At 56.0% G+C, this 16,781-nt stretch overlaps 1 protein-coding gene across 11 annotated transcripts in view; it reads right to left on the bottom strand.

Moving 5' to 3' along the window:
• The window catches only part of TANGO2 (transport and golgi organization 2 homolog), a 52,504-nt gene that overhangs the window by 32,749 nt on the left and 2,974 nt on the right, over positions 1-16,781 (bottom strand). For 2 of the 11 annotated variants that reach the window (XM_030815835.1, XM_030815831.1), the window contains exon 1: positions 13,941-14,018. The exons of 5 other annotated variants lie outside the window; for them this stretch is intronic. The gene's annotated coding sequence lies outside the window, so the exon portion shown is untranslated. Of the gene's footprint in view, positions 1-13,808; positions 14,019-16,781 lie in introns of those variants that run through there. 4 more of the 11 variants (XM_030815837.1, XM_030815832.1, XM_030815839.1 and 1 more) reach the window with 3 other exon arrangements.

The following is a 16,781-nucleotide window of genomic DNA, read 5'->3' on the forward strand; positions in this document are numbered from 1 at the left end:
GCTGCTGGCAAGGCCATGGATGAGGACAGTTCTGGCCACTGATACACATAGGACAGACAGAAAGGCACCCCCAGTTCAGCTGCAGGACCCCACCATCCTAGCTGGCCAGGGTGCAGGGGCAGCAGACCAGCCCTCCAGGCACCTGTGGCAGGGAAGGCTATATGGTCCAAGGGAAGGCCATCAACAGATCTCCGGACAGCCTGGCACTGGAGGTGTGGGCACAGAGCCAAGGGCTGTGGCCTCGACGAAGACGCGGTCATTGGGAGGGAAGGACCAGAGGAAAGCCAGCCCCTGGGGAGGGGACCATCAGGAACTGCCTTTCTCTCCAATCCCTCGCCCCCTGCTCGAGCCAGGCCCACTGCCCACTGGCCCCCAACCCAGCTCTAGCCAGCAGGTCTCCCCCTCCCCCTGCCAGCTTCACCTCCCCCAACCTGTGACCTTGCCTTTGCTTGGGCCCCTGTGTGCTCCCTAAGCCAAGCCCTGCAGGTTCCCTAGGTCCTACAAGGCCCCCACACAGGCCCACCACAGCATTCCAACACCCTCTCATGCCTGCTGACTTGCCAGGCTCTGGGAGGGAGCCATGGATATAGTCCTTGTCCTTTTGGTCACCACATCTTGATCTGGGCGCAGGGCAGGTGGGTACATGGGCGGCCAGGACCACTTCCCACAACTTCCACAGGTCCCATCACACCAGGTGAGGCTGGGCTCCTCAGGGCATCTCTTGTGCCACACAGAGCTCGCCCTCAAGGGTGCCCGAGTTGGCCAACTCTATAGGAGGGTTGGTGTCCCAGGGAGAATCATGCCTGGCTTTCCAGGTGAGGCCCCACCCTGCCTGTCCCCACCCCTGCCCTGGGCTCAGCACTTGGGCCAAGCCCAACGAACTCTCAGCATGTCCTTGGCAGTCCAAGAAGGCCAGAGTGGTCAAAGCCATGCAGGGTTGGCCTTGAGGCCCAGGCGGCCAAAGCCAGACCACAAAGAGCAGCTGGAGGAAGAGGCAGGGAGGAGGGTCTGGGGTCCAGCCAGCAGCCTTGCTCTGGGTCTCAGAGGCCACAGCCCAGAGGCATCTGAACATCTGCAGGAAGCCACATGCAGTCTCTGCATCCTGCACAGGACCCCGCCTGCCCCAAGGGGCTAAGACCACCAGGGCAGCCTGCACACAACCACCAGGCTTGCAGAAGCAGTCAGATGGCCACACGCCCATCCTCTCCAGGCGGAAAATGCTTATGCCCCCCCATCCCATCACCTGGCCTCACGGCCACCGGGATAGCAGTTGGGCAAGTAGGTTACAGGGCGGGTGGGGCAGGCGCCGCAAAACCCGGCTGCCAGGGCGGGTCCAACCCCAACCGGAAGGAGGCTGGGCCAGGGCACCACACGTGGGAAGATGCTGATGAGCTCCTCCCAGTGCTGTGTGCTCTGCAGCTGTGATCTCATCCCACCAAGAGTCCCAGGTCACATGGCGGGGATGGGCAAGGTGAGCCTGGAGGGGCTCATGGTGGGGCACCTGCTGATTGGGCTACGGGTGAAGAAGCAGTGAGCTGGCCACCCCGAGCAGGCACATGTGGGATGCTGGGATCAAGTGGGCCTGCTGGACCTTGACCCACGGCCTGGCAGCCCCCGAAAGAGCCAGGATGGCCTCGGCACTGGATCTGTTCATTTGTAGCTCTGCTCTGCCCAGCCATGCTGTGGACACTCCTGGAAGTCAGCATGCTGCCTTCTGCTCTCCCACAGCAGGATCTGCTGATCCCCGCCAGGGTGCAAGAGGTCCCTGGGCAAGCTGGTGATGGGCAGCCAGCTTCCTCCTGGCCATGGTGGTCACTGTGCTCACATGTGGTCCTACTAGAAACATAATCTTGAAAGCAACTGGCATGACACAGGCACATATGGCGAGGCCTCACCAGGACCACAGGGATGGAAGAGCCCAGATACATAGCCCAGGCTGACCACAGGAGGCCGTGTGGGCAGCAGTCGAGAGGAGCCATACTCCAAGACTGAAAGCAGGGCCTGTGAGGTGGGCAAATGTCCTGCCGCCGACCTATGACACCAGCACAGCACAGCAGGGCAACATGGCATGGTGGTGAGGTTCCTGAGCCAAGACAAGAAAAGAAGCGTTGTTCTCACGGCTACTGGAGGAAGCACATCACCTCCACTCTGTCGCTCCGGTGCAGTCGTGTGATCATAGCTCACTGCAGCCTCGAACTCCTGGGCTCAAGCCATCCTCCTACCTCAGCCTCCCAAGTAGCTAAGATTACAGCTGCATACCACCACACCCGGCTAATTTTTTTTTTGAGACGGAGTCTCGATCTGTCACCCAGGCTGGAGTGCAGTGGCGCAATCTCAGCTCACTGCAGCCTCTGCCTCCCAGGTTCAAGCGATTCTCCTGCCTCAGCCTCTCAAATAGCTGGGACTAGAGGTGCGCGCCATCACACCCAGCTAATTTTTGTATTTTTAGTAGAGATGGGGTTTCACCATGTTGGCCGGGATGGTCTCAATCTCCTGATCTCGTGACCCACCCACCTTGGCCTCCCAAAGTACTGGGATTACAGACATGAGCCACCACGCCTGGCCCTAATTTTTAAATTTTTTTGGAGAGGTGGGGTCTCACTATGTTGCCCAGGCTATTCTAAAACTCATGTGCTAAAGTGATCTTTCTGCCTCAGGAAGTCTTAATGACTGGGTAGTATAAGTGACATCCTTTTTAAAAATTTTACAGCAACTGCTGGTTGGGCAAAGTGGCTCACGCCTGTAATTCCAACACTTTGGGAAGCCGAGGCGGTTGGATCACCTGAGGTCAGGAGTTTGAGGCCAGCCTGGCCAACATGGTGAAACCCCGTCTTTACTAAAAATACAAAAATTATCACACCTGTAATTCTAGCACTTTGGGAGGCCAAGGTGGGTGGATCACGAGGTCAGGAGTTCGAGACCAGCCTGGCCAATATGGTGAAACCCTGTCTCTATTAAAAACACAAAAATTAGCCTGGCATGGTGGCGGGCGCCTGTAGTCCCAGCTACTCAGGAGGCTGAGACAGAAGAATTGCTTGAACCCAGGAGGCGGAGGTTGTAGTGAGCCAAGATCGTGCCACTGCACTCCAGCCTGGGCAACAGAGCAAGACTCCATCTCAAAAAAAAAAAAAAAATTAGCCAGGCATGGTGGTGCGCACCTATAATCTTAGCTACCGAGGAGGCTGAAGCAGGAGAATTGCTTGAACCCACAAGGTGGAGGTTGCAGTGAACTGAGATCGTGGCATTGCACTCCAGCCTAAGAGACAAGAGTAAAACTCCATCTCAAAAAAATAAAAATTAAAAAAAAAAAAAAAGCAACTGCTTACATGAGAATGCCCTCTTTACAAGAGTCCTGGTGCACCCTGGGAAGGAAATGCACTGGAGTGTGAGGCACTGGTGCTCTGGTCATATGGAGCGGCTGGCCTGTACCACTGCCTCCCGGAGCACATAGGGACTTGGTAGACACACAAGGGACGAAAGGATGTGCATCGTGAGGCTCATCCATATCTGAGAAAGTCCAGCTCCTCTCACACAGATGTGACGAAAGAGGTCACCTTTGTGATGGTCAACACTTACCACCCCCAGTAGAGTGCCATCTCCATTCGGGCCAGGCATCCTCCCTCCCTGCAGCCCAGACAGCTAGAGTGAATGCCCAGGGAACATGCACAGCCTCTGTGCAGGGAGGCCTGGGAACAAATCACTTGGGACTTTGGTGTGGCCTTTGCCAACCCTGCCAGGGAGGTAGGAGGGGGACAGTCACTGTGAGCTCACCATGTGACTGCAAATGCCACCAGCCTCAGCAAGGACAGAGCACAGGCCTCTTCAGGGAGGAAATCCCCCCCACACTCCTAGAGTCCCTCAGCACCCCTGAGCCTGGCCAGAGGATCTATGAGATATGAATGGAACGAGAGAGCCCTCTTCACACCACAGCCAAGGGCTTCCTGTCCTCTAAGAATACCAGTTCGGGTGGAATTCTTCCCAGAATCCCAGCATACGTTCCCCTGGCCTAACGACCTGGTAATTCTGCAAAACAGGAAGAAAGCCTGGACTTGGCATGGGTTATTCTTAGTGCATGGTGCCATCTGTGAAGGACAGAAGCTTTCCAGGCACTCTGGGCCCATCTGCTGATGCTTTCGAGAACTCTCCCAGCGTGCACCGTCCTCTCTGCCCACCTTCTGCTTCTGAGAGCCACCCCGCTCTGGAATCCCCTCTCCAGCCTAGGGCTCCTCCCCTGGCTTCTCAGAGGAACCAACAGGGCCTTCTGTTCTAAGGCCAAATGGAAACGGGCTAAACTCCCTCTCTAAGAATGAGACTCCAGTTGAGGCAAGCCCCAAACCTCACTCCATGCGGTATCTTAAAAAGGCACCACAAGAAAACCACTCAGACAGAATGCCTGGGCAAAGATGGGCCAGAGCCACAGGCAGAGAGCAGCAGCGGCAGTGACCCCAGCCAGGGCTGTGTGGGGACAAGGTCTGGCACCCTGATGGATGTGCACATGGCCTGCTGCCCGGCAGTGAGGATCTGCTTCCCTGGCTCTCAGTGCCCACCACACAGGCAGGTAGGTAGGGTGGAGGGTGGGCAGTGACCTTGCAGAGGCCCATGGGGAAAAGAAGCAATGGGGACGAGGGCCATGCTGACAGGGCCTCAAATGGAGGACCCAGTGGGGAACAGGCAGACCTCAGTGCTGCAGGGCAAATCCAGGCCACCCTCCTGCATGTCCCAGAACCCACTACTGCCAGCCTCCCTTTCCGAGGAGGCCAACAGGCATCAGGCACCTGACTGTGCCAGTCGCCCACCCCACACCAACCAGCACCACCTCCACTAGCTTTTGTATAATACCAAGAAACGCTGGTCCCTCTCATACGCTGCCTGCTCATTCACCCTCTATTCAGCCTCTCTGTGCCCCAGCCCAAGGCTGAGTCTCCTGCTGCCACGACTAGCAGCTCTGGAGGCTGGTGGGACCCACAGTTGTTAATCCGATTGCTCAGGTCACCCAGGAGCACATTCTAGGGGGAAACATTTCCAGTGACATTTAACAGGCCAAAGCCCCATCCCGGCAGGGCTCATGTCTGTCATCCCAGCAATTTGGGAGGCCGAAGCAGGAGGATTGTTTGAGGCCAGGAGTTTAAGGCCAGCCTGTGAAACCCAGCAAGTCCCTGTCTACAAAAAGCAAATAAAAACAATTAGCCAGGCGCAGTGGCATATGCCTGTGGTCCCAACTACTTGGGAGGCTGAGGTAGGAGGATGGCTTGAGCCTGGAAGATCAAGGCTGCAGTGAATTATGATCATGTCACTGCACTCCAGCAACAGAGCAACAGAGGGAGACTCTGTCTCAATATAATACTAATAATATAATAAAATAAGGTCGGGTGCAGTGGCTCATGGCTGTAATCCCTGCACTTGGGAGGCTGAGGCAGGCAGATCATTTGAGGTCAGGAATTCAAGACCAGCCTGGCCAACACGGTGAAACCCGGTCTCTACTAAAAATACAAAAATTAGCCAGGCATGGTAGCGCAGGCCTGTAATTCCAGCTACTCAGGAGGCTGAGGCAGGAGGATCACTTGAACCCAGGAGCCAGAGGGAGCAGTGAACCGAGATTGTGCCACTTCACTCCAGCCTGGGGGACAGCGCGAGACTGCGTTTCAAAAAAGTAAAGTAAAATAAAATAAATAATAACAAAATAAGGCTGGGCGCTCGGCCATCCTGTCTGGGAAATGAGGAGCGCCTCTGCCCGGCCACCCACCGTCTGGGAAGTGAGGAGCGCCTCTGCCCGGCCACCCACCGTCTGGGAAGTGAGGAGCGCCTCTGCCCGGCCACCCACCGTCTGGGAAGTGAGGAGCGCCTCTGCCCGGCCGCTCCGTCCGGGAAGAAGTGAGGAGCGCCTCGGCCTGGCCGCCCCGTCTGGGAAGTGAGGAGCGCCTCTGCCCGGCCGCCCCGTCTGGGAAGTGAGGAGCACCTCTGCCCGGCCACCCATCGTCTGGGAAGTGAGGAGCGCCTCTGCCCGGCCACCCATTGTCTGGGAAGTGAGGGGCGCGTCTGCCCGGCCACCTATCGTCTGGGAAGAAGTGAGGAGCGTCTCTGCCTGGCCGCCCCGTCTGGGAAGTGAGGAGCGCCTCTGCCCGGCCGCCCCATGTCTGGGAAGAAGTGAGGAGCGCCTCTGCCCGGCCGCTCCGTCTGGGAGGTCTACCATGGAGGCCAGAAGCAATGTGGGGGCTGGACGTGGTGGCTCACACCTGTGGTCCCGGCACTCTGGGGGGCGAGGCGGGTTGATCACTTCGGGCTACGAGTTCGAGACCAGTCTGGCCAACTTGGCGAAACATGAAAAATACAACAGACAAACCAACCAACCAACTCAGTGACAACAAAACAGGTCTACCCTGGAGTCATACTCTAATTTTTTCTATTTTCCTCCCTTTCTGATCCTTTATCCCACTTTCTTTTTCTTCCTCTTCCTTCTCCCTCTTCTATGTCAAATAGAGGATTGAGTTATTATCACTGATTCACATAAAGTCCCTCTCTACCTTATTTTAACTCCCACCCCCCATTTCTATTCCCCGACTTCCCATGTGTAACCTTCCTAATATGTTTGATACGCATCCTTTTGTTTGTATGTATTTTTAGAAAATGTTTATTGTTTCTGTGTGCAAAAAAAATTAATAAAAAAAAAAAAAAAAAAAAATAAGGCCGGGCGCAGTGGCTCACGCCTGTAATCCCAGCACTTTGGGAGGCCAAGGAGGGCGGATCACAAGGTCAGGAGATCGAGACCATCCTGGCTAACACGGTGAAACCCCGTCTCTACTAAAAATACAAAAAATTAGCCGGACGTGGTAGTGGGCGCCTGTAGTCCCAGCTACTCGGGAGGCTGAGGCAGGAGAACGGCGTGAACCCATGAGGTGGAGCTTGCAGTGAGCCGGGATTGCGCCACTGCACTCCAGCCTGGGCAACAGAGCGAAACTCCGTCTCAAAAAAAAAAATAAATAAAATAAAATAAAATAAAATTAGCCGAGCATGGTGACATGCATCTGTAGTCCCAGCTACTCAGGAGGCTGAGGCAGAAGGATTGCTTGAGCCCAGGAGTTTCAGGCTATAGTGAGCTATGATAGCACCACTGCACTCCAGCCTGGGTGACAAGGTAAGACTCTGAGTCTCAAAAAAAAAGGAAAAAAAGGCTCAGCCAAGGGCTGCCTGTGGCGCCAGAGTGTTCTTAACCTGCCTGCACACATGTGTGAGCAGACACATGTATGCTGTGGGGTTAACACACTAGGATCCCATTGCTCTGTTCTCCCTGATTGGCCATGAGGTCTGTCTCCACCAGAGCCATGTCCTCACTGGTTCACCACTGCCCAGCTTTCCTGCTGCTCTGCCTCTCAGCTCTGGCTGGTGTCTTAGTCCCATCAAGTGACCATCCCTAGCACATGCTCTGCACATGGGCTGATTTGGCTTGGATCTGTGTCCCCACCAAATCTCACGTTGAATTTAATTCCCAGTGTTGGAGGTGGGACCTGGTGGGAGGTGATTGGATCATGGGGGCAGAATTCTCATGAAGGTTTAGCACCATCCCCCCGGTACTGTACAGTGATAGAGTTCTCACGAGATCTGGTTTTAAGTGTGTGGCATCTCCCCCATCTCTCTCTTCCTCCTGCCCCAGCTGTGTGAAGTGCTGCCTCCCGCTTTGCCTTCTGCCATGATTGTAAGTTTCCTGAGGCCTCCCCAGAAGCCGAGCAAATGCCAGCATCATGCTTCCTGTATACCTTGCAGAACCGAGAGCCAATTAAACCTCTTTTTTTAATAAATGACCCAGTCCCAGGTATTTCTTTACAGCAGTGGGAGAACGGCTGAGGACATTCCTAGGATAGACCCAAGAGGTGGAATTGCTCCATCCACAGGTGACGCTTTCAGATAAGCAGACTTGGCCAAGTCCCCGCTAATGTCTAGCACCAGAACCTGATGCCACTCACCCACCTCCAGGGTGTATGCGGTGTAGGAAATGCTCCCACCAGGGTTTTATGGGCATCCCCCACTGGCTGGGCAACTTGTGATCTCCTGTATGTTCTTACCTACAATTCACCAACATGGGTACTGACTGCTAGGCCTTTGTCTCACTGACCCGTGGTGCAGCTGGTGTGATGTGGGCAACCATGTGCCTGTCCCAGGCCTGCAACTGTTTTCTCCCTAGCCATCCCCTGCCTTTCAGCTCTGCCTGCGATGCTGCCTAGTAGAAATAGCCTTATATTACATGGGATTTTCCCATCATTACTGTACAGCAGTCATGTCCCGTCCAGCTAAAGAAGGCCCTCCCAGTCCCAAAATGAGAACTCCTTTTTCTTATCTACCTTGTATGGTTGCACAGTAGTGAAGCTCTTTTTTTTTTTTTTTTTTTTTTTGAGACGAAGTCTTGCTATGTCGCCCAGGCTGGAGTGCAACGGCACGTTCTCAGCTCACTACAACCTCTGCCTGCTGGGTTCAAGCAATTCTCCTGCCTCAGCCTCCCGAGTAACTGGGATTACAGGCGCGTGCCACCATGCCTGGCTAATTTTTGTATTTTTAGTAAAGACAGGTTTTCACCATGTTGGTCAGGCTGGTCTTTTTTTTTTTTTGAGACGGAGTCTCCCTCTGTCACCCAGGCTGGAGTGCAGTGGCACAATCTCGGCTCACTGCACGCTCCGCCTCCTGGGTTCACGCCATTCTCCTGCCTCAGCCTCTCCGAGTAGCTAGGACTACAGGCGCCTGCCACCACACCCGGCTAATTTTTTTGTATTTTTAGTAGAGACAGGGTTTCACCGTGGTCTCGATCTCCTGACCTCGTGATCCGCCCGCCTTGGCCTTCCAAATTGCTGGGATTACAAGCGTGAGCCACCGCGCCCGGCGGTCAGGCTGGTCTTGAACTCCTGAACTCATGATCCACCCGCCTCAGCCTCCCAAAATGCTGGGATTATAGGCGTGAGCCACGCCGCCCAGCCTTGGTGAAGCTCTTGGATCTGCCCGCTGTCTGCCTGTGCGACTGCTGTGAGGTGGGGACCACCCATGCTTCCCAAATGCACAGCCAATTGTCCTCAGGTGGCCGCTGGCCATCCAGTCTGGCCGACCTCAGCCACACCCTGGACTCCTAGTCACATGGGCCCCTTGAGGCCTTGCATGTGTCACCAGGCCTCTGATGCTGCAGTAGTCACCCTAGCTTCAATGCATTCTCAGGTGTCTGGAGGGCACCCTCCAGACTGTCTCCCTTGGCTATTCAAAGAACCTTCCAAATCCTGCCTAGATCACGCCATGCCCCAACCCCTGCTCACCATGCCAGGCACTCTACAGGTGCCCAAGTCCACAACGTGACACAGTAAGAAAGTCCATAACCTGGAAAGGAAGCCAGCCTGTGCCCTTCCATGGTGATGAACAGGAACAAGCCCCTGTTCCCGAGGCAGCAGGGAGGTCCCAGCCAGAAGATAGCACTCTGCTTGGTCTTTCATGCAGAGGCCAGAGATAAGCAACATCTGCCCATGGGGACAGAAGGCAGGGCAGGGCCACCTGGTCTAGGCAGCCACTGGGGGACACAAGGGAGATGTCTGGGTGCTGGTGGTGGTGTGATATGGATGGTAGCTGTGTGGCTGGGTTCACTTTGTACAATCTGTCACGCCAGACACTGAAAGCGTGCACACCCAGTAGGCATGCTTCCCAGCGGGGAACAGTAACGTCTACCCTCAAAAGAAAGTGCACTGGCCAGGCACAGTGGCTCACGCCTGTAATCCGAACACTTTGGGAGGCCAAGGCAGGTGGATCACCTGAGGTCAGGAGTTTAAGACCAGCCTGGCTAAAATGGCGAAACCCCGTCTCTACTAAAAATACAAAAATTAGCAGGGCGTGGTGATGCACGCCTGTAATCCCAGCTACTCAGGAGGCTGAGGCAGGAGAATCGCTTGAACCCGAGAGGCGGAGGTTGCAGTGGCACGATCTCAGCTCACTGCAACCTCTGCCTCCGGGATTCAAGCGATTCTCCTGCCTCAGCCTTTTGAGGTGACAAAGCAAGACTCCGTCTCAAAAAGCAAAAAAAAAAGAAAGTGTACAGATCCTGCCCTCCTTCCCTGCTGGGGCTGGGACATTTCTATGGGCAGGGCAGAGAGGGAAGGAAGGGCAAGAACCCAAGAGTCACTTGTTCACAGAAAGCAAGAGAAGACCCAATCAGCCCCGGTGCAAGACAGCTCTGCATAGGACGGGGTGCAGCTGGGCTGTCACAGCAACACCACACCTGGAGACCCTGGGGGCCAGAGGGGATGGGACACAGGCTTTTGGTGGAACCACTTCCCTTTGGCAACCAAAAAGGCAAGCATAGCACATGGGCAGAGGGGAGGTGTGCTAAGCAGAAAGCAGTGGTGACAGAGGAATGGCAAGCTATTATTACCACAGGGCCAAGGGGACTTAGACACTTGGGAGGGTAGCTGTCAAGTCGGGCTCCTATTGGGGCTGCACGTGGTGAGTCCCTGAACAGAGGGCGACTGAGCCCTACAGTCTGCTGCCCCCATTTAATGGCCTCAATAGCCACAAGGGCTGGTGCTGCGGAGCTGAGCACCCAGGTGCCCAATCCCCACCCCTTGTAATCCCCACCGCATCAGTGGTGGCAGCCCCCAGGGGCGGAGCTTGAAAGCTTGAGTTGCTCTTTTCAAAGGACAAGGCAGACACAGACATGTGACACGGGCTCCCGATGGCTGCCAGCAGAGGAGGTAAACACACATGAGAACACAGTGTCGCTGTTCATGGGGCCTGGGCGAAGAAAGCCCTGACGTCGGGAAACCCTCTGAGTCTCCAGTCCACTGCAATGCCCTGCTCCCTCCTATCTCCACAGCAAGAGCTCACCAATCTACACTCTCTGGCTATTAAATGGCATTTTTTATTTTTATTTTTAGATGGAGTTTTGCTCTCGTCGCCCAGGCTGGAGTGCAATGGTGCGATCTCGGCTCACTGCAGCGTCCACCTCCTGGGTTCAAGCAATTCTCCTGCCTCAGCCTCTCGAGTAGTTGGGATTACAGGTGCCTGCCACTATGCCCCGCAAATTTTTGTATTTTTTTTAGTGGAGACGGGGTTTCACTATGTTGGCCAGGCTGGTCTGGAACTCCTGACCTCAGGTGATCCACCTGCCTCGGCCTCCCAAAGTGCTGGGATTATAGGTGTGAGCCACCGTGCCGGCCCAAATGGCATTTTATTATGACACATTTTCTTTCTTTCTTTTTTTTTTTTGAGATGGAGTCTTGCTCTGTTGCCCAGGCTGGAGTGCAGTGGCGCAATCCCGGCTCACTGCAAGCTCTGCCTCCAGGGTTCACACCATTCTCCCGCCTCAGCCTCCTGAGTAGCTGGGACTACAGGCGCCTGCCACCACCACATCCGGCTAACTTTTTTGTATTTTTAGTAGAGACGGGGTTTCACCATGTTAGCCAGGATGGTCTCGATCTCCTGGCCTCGTGATCCACCTGCCTCGGCCTCTCAAAGTGCTGGGATTACAGGTGTGAGCCACTGTGCCCGCCCTATCATGACACATTTTCTACAGTGGTACTCTCTCCTCAGATCTTCACAATGCTTCCAGGGCATTACTTCAGCCTCACACCAGAGGATCACTGTCTCTTCCCAGTTCCAAAGAATAGCACAAACAAGAGGCATCGTGAGCAGACAGAAAGCTCTGGACACAGGGTGGCCCCATCCTCAGGCCCTCCTGGGAGAAACACTCAGCTTCCTCACAAGCCAGGGACAGACCAGCCTCGCAGCGGCCCCTGGGCCTGAGTGGTTAGTAAAAACAAAAAAAAGGGGCACTCCTACCATGCCTGCAAAGAGGGTGAAGGCAAGCCCTTCAAGATCTCGATGGATGCACACCCAAATGTCAGGAAGTGCACCAGGGGTGCAGCCGCTGGGAGAAGGAGGCTGGCCTTTTTTATTTTTAAACATGCATAAACTATTTTTGCAGTCTAAAAGGGAAGTTGAGAGAAAAAGGGGAAAAAGCTGTGATAACCTCAAAAGGCAGCTCAGTCCTTCTGGGGTGACCTTGTTTTCACAGAGCCCATCCTTATGGTAGGGACAGGCTTGTTTTCAAGACAGCCCAAGCCCTATGGTAGGGGCCAACAAAGGCCAGGCTCTGTCATGCTGCTGCCATGTGCTGACTGACACGACACCAAAGGATGGGCCCTGCTTCTCATGCATCTGGAGTGTCAATGACAAGCATGGCCCTACTTCGAGAAGTCTTCCCAGCTTCTCTATCCTGGGCCATTTCTCTCCAGACCCCTTCTGGGGTCCCTGAGAAGCCCCTCATATCTCCATGGGTGTTTTCAGAAGCAGCACCCTTGGGTGGGCACCGGGGTGCCCTCCAAGTTTGCCATCTGGTGCAGAAGCCGGGCACAGGATCAAGTTCCCAGGACACTGCATGTGATTACACACACTGCAAAACGTAATCAGAATGACAGCCCACAAGTGAAGACCAAGGAAGCACAAGGGGCTGGGCAGCCCAGGAAGAGCTGACAGCTGGTCACCTTAGCTCAGGGAAGGGCTATGGCCACCACACATCACAGCAGGTAAGGGCTTGGTCTGAGGGGCCTGCAGTCTGAGGACATGCAAGTAACACAAAGCTGTGTAGCGGTCCAAGGGGGTGGGGGCACCAGGGCACCCCACCCTGGAACACCAGAGCACTAGGATCTGTGGGAACAGAGGCTCTGCTGTGCCCATCTAACAACATGGTCACCCTCTCCAGCTGCCCCCAGCCCACCCAACAGGACACAGATGCAGGAACACTCCTAAGAGAGTGGCCCAGGAGTAGTAGAGGCACTGGGAGTGGGCCCTGGCTCTGAATGACCTTGGGAACACCATCTTCCCCCTTAGCCTGAGTTTTCCTTGTGTGAGCAGGATTGGATCAATGAATGCTTGCCCCAAAAGGCTGCCCAAAGGCAAATGAGCTAGTGTGAGAAAGCCTTCCAAAGAGCTACTCAGCTACCCCCTTACAGCTGCCGTCACATCTGCCTCATGGAAGAGGGCACTGTGCCCAGAGTGGCAGCAAAACAGTGGTCAGCAGGTCTAGAGCCACACGACAGGCCTGGCCAGTGCAGACAGGCCTGGCCAGGGCAGGGCATGTGACATTCCTAAAGAGTAAGGGGGCCTGAGGCCCAGGGACTTGTCCAAGGGCAGATGGTTCACTCTAAAGCTTGTGGCCCAGCAGGAAGCCAAGGGAGCACAGGAGAGGTGCTGGGGGCAGGGAAGGTGGGGGTCTCAGCAAACAGCCCTCTGTGCCCACTTCCCTAGAGGAAAACGAGCAAAGCCCAGGCTGCTACAAAGCCCAGCGGTGGGGAAAGGACTGCCCTGAGTGCAGCCCTGCCAGCCTCTGCCTCTGACGCTCTGGAGGTGGGGGTGGGGGATCTAACTACCCAAACCTCCCCAGGAAGGCCGCATCCAGGCGTAGGGGATGACCCAGCACTTACTATCTACTCACACCCACATTAGCTGTCACCTGCTGGCCCGCAGCAGGCCGCGGGTAGGGGACAGAGTGACTGGGCGCCAGAGCTGTCCCTGATGCTGGCCAAGGCCGCGCAGCCCACCCACCCTGCAGGGACCACGCAGCTCCCAGCCCTGCCAGTCTCAGCCTCCCCGCAGCGAATCCGGTCCCACCTGCCAGCGTCCCCCGCATCCCGTGCCAGCGGGGATTATCAAAAACGCCTTCCAGTAACGCGCGGGGCATTTTCGTCGGCCTAGATCGACGTGGTCGCCCCTGACCCAGCCGCCTGATTCTATACCATACCTCAGAAAGGGGAAACTGAGGCAGGGGGAGGAGGTGCGGCCAGCCCACCCACCTTCAGCCTGGCCCGGTCCACGCACCCAGAGCCCAGAGCCCAGAGCCCGGAGTCCGGAGCCCGGTGCCCCCAAGCCCAGGCCGGCCAGGCCACGAGCAGAGGAGTCCGCCAGCCCCGGAGCCGCGCACTCACCGCCTCCGCCGCCACCGACTTCCGGGTGCCGCGCCCGCGCGCCACCGCAGCCAGCCCAGTACCCGCCCGACCCGAAGCCGGCGCGTTCACCATTGGCCCTCGGAGCGAGGGGCGGGGCGGCGCGCCTGATGCCGGCGTCCCGTTGGCTGGGCGCGCTGTCGCTCGGAGGCTGCAGACTCCTGGCGTCCCGCCCCCGGGGCTGCGCCAAAGCTTGGGGCTGCGCGGGCGTCTGAACGCTTCCTGATCCAGCGGCCTTCGGGGACTCCGCGGCTCCCTGCAGGACGCCCTGGGAGGTCGCAGCCGCCCCTGAGTCCATGCCCTCATGGACACCATCTGTCACCTGCTCACCCTGCGGCCTCTCTTAGAAGAGCTACAGGAATGCTCACTTCCGGACCGGCCCCCTCAGACTGCGTCCTGGTCTGCCCATCCTGTCCACTCAACCCCACCTCTGGACCTGGCCATCCTCCTCCTGGTCATCCCTTCCTTCACTTTATGGCCTCCAGGTCGGCTCTTTCCTCCTTGATGTCCCTGCCATTCCCAGTATGTACCCCCAGAACCTGGACTAGGCATTTGAGCACTATACCCTGCACACCCACCACCTCCCCCCTTCCACCCCCCAGTGTAGCCTTTGAGCTCACGTCCAGGTCCAGGCCCCAGTGACGAGGGGCTGGCCCAGCTTGACTTGTGCAGGGTGAGCAGGTGGGCACTGACTGGGGCCCTCCCAACAGGACAGAGGCATTAGCTGGGACCCCTGCTCCTATGGCCTCTGGGCTGTGCCTGGGCCTATGTGGCAGAAAGGTGGAGTCAAATCCCAGAGGCTTAGGCCCTGCCTCAAAGTGAGCACTCAAAAAACTATGACATGGATGACAAAGACATTAGGGATAATGATAATGTGCAAAGCACTCTAAACCCAATGTCTGGGTCAGCAGTTCTTTCACCCCACTTTATAGATGTAAACACTGAGACTTGGAGCAGTTATGTCATTCAGTTGAAGTCAAAAAAGGTGGCAAGCAAGAGAGGCCACATTAGCTTCAACCTGCGTTGAAGACCTAGGTGCCCTGATGCCCTGCAGAAAACTGGGGCTCAGGGATGGCAAGAGCCTGGCTGGTAATCAGCAAAGGCAAGAGTCTAACCTGGACCTACATGCGGGCCCGTTGTGCTCCACACTTTTGTTGTCTTATCTGTGTTTCTCCTGGAACCCAACAGAACCTTTTACAAGGACTCCAGATGCCCAGGGACTCACAGCCAGCGGGCCGCAGACCCAGCCAGACATGGTTGTCTCTCCCACCATTCAGCAGTGGAATCATGTGGGGCTGGTACCAGTGATTTCCCTCTGAGCAGCCAAACCTATGCAATCTATAGGGGCAAGAGGTGGTGGTGGTGGGCAAGTGGGATCTGGGGCTTGGGGATGATGGACTGTGCCCTGGGGTTCATGGCAGCAGCTGGAGAGTGGGCTTCCCCAAAGCACCAGGCCATGCACCTCAAAGCTGGACATGAGTTGACCAAGGCTTCCCTTTGCCCACAAAGAGGGATGCAGTAACATGTCAGATGGTGGTTTGCATCATAGCTTGTGGCCTTGGGCCAACCCCACCCCCAGCCATACTTTTCCCAGCTAGACAGAGCCAGAGCAGACACTCTGATGTTCCTTGTCACCACTGACACTCCAGTCTGGATGACATGCGATGCCAGGAAGCAGGCGACAGCAGATGAACTGGGTCTAGGGTGGGCACCTAAGCCCTGGGATCTTGGGGCTGCAACAGGCTCACTGGCATCCAACCTCTAATTGCACACAAACTCAGATAGGAAGCTCACTACCTTCTGTGGCCACTCTTTTGGTTTCAACAGCTCCAACTCTTGAAAAGTTCTTGACACCCAGCTGAAAGCATTTTCTCTCTGTGGCTTTCCCCGGGTGCCCCACAGCTGTCTGTATGGAGCTAGGTGAGAGGATGAGAGAGGGAGAACACTGGGCTACTGGTCCCTGTGGTCTCATTTGCTGTGTTTTTCTTTTTTTTTTTTTTTTTTTTTGAGATGGAGTCTCACTCTGTCTCCTAGGCTGCAGTGCAGTAGTGCAATCTCAGCTCACTGCAACCTCCGCCTCCCAGGTTCAAGCGATCTCCTGCCTCAGCCTCCCAAGTAGCTGGGACTATGGGCATCTACCACCACGCCCAGCTACTTTTTTTTGTATTCTTTTAGTAGAGATGGTGTTTTGCTATGTTGGCCAGGCTGGTCTCAAACTCCTGACCTCTGGTGATTTTCCTGCCTTGGCCTCCCAAAGTGCTGGGATTACAGGCATGAGCCACTGCGCCCAGCCTCCCTTGTTGTGTTTCTGACCCCTGGCAGCCTAATGGGCCGACTGCTGGACAGCGGTCCTGAGTCCTGTTTGAATTGGTGCTGCCCCCACATCCTCTGACCTCAGCTAGTGATCCTGCCTGCCGAGGGCAGACAGGTCTCTGCAACCCTATGGGTGGTAGGGGTGGTGATGTGGGGAGAGGTAGTCTCACTTGCACAGATTTTGGTGTATGGTTCTCTCTTTTGCGCTCTTTCAACAGAGGTCTGTCTAGTCCCTCTTGCAAGTGTGGGGAGGGGGTGGTGCAGGACTATGAGGTCACTGTGAGAAGAGGGGCTCCAGCAGAACCAGGGTCCAGTGGCCTTGGAGAGATGGCTGGGGACAGCTGGACTCATTACGTCTACTCCTAAATGGAGGAAACGACCGCTCAGCTACACAGCACCTGAGCCAGAATGTCACCATGGTGCTGCTCCACAGGATGACAGCTACCTGGCTTGTGAGGGCCCCCGCTGGTTCCCCCCAACACCACAAGGTTACGCGGGGCTGGCGGAGGG

Source organism: Nomascus leucogenys, chromosome 7b (assembly GCF_006542625.1).
Source record: "Nomascus leucogenys isolate Asia chromosome 7b, Asia_NLE_v1, whole genome shotgun sequence".
NCBI lineage: Eukaryota > Metazoa > Chordata > Mammalia > Primates > Hylobatidae > Nomascus > Nomascus leucogenys.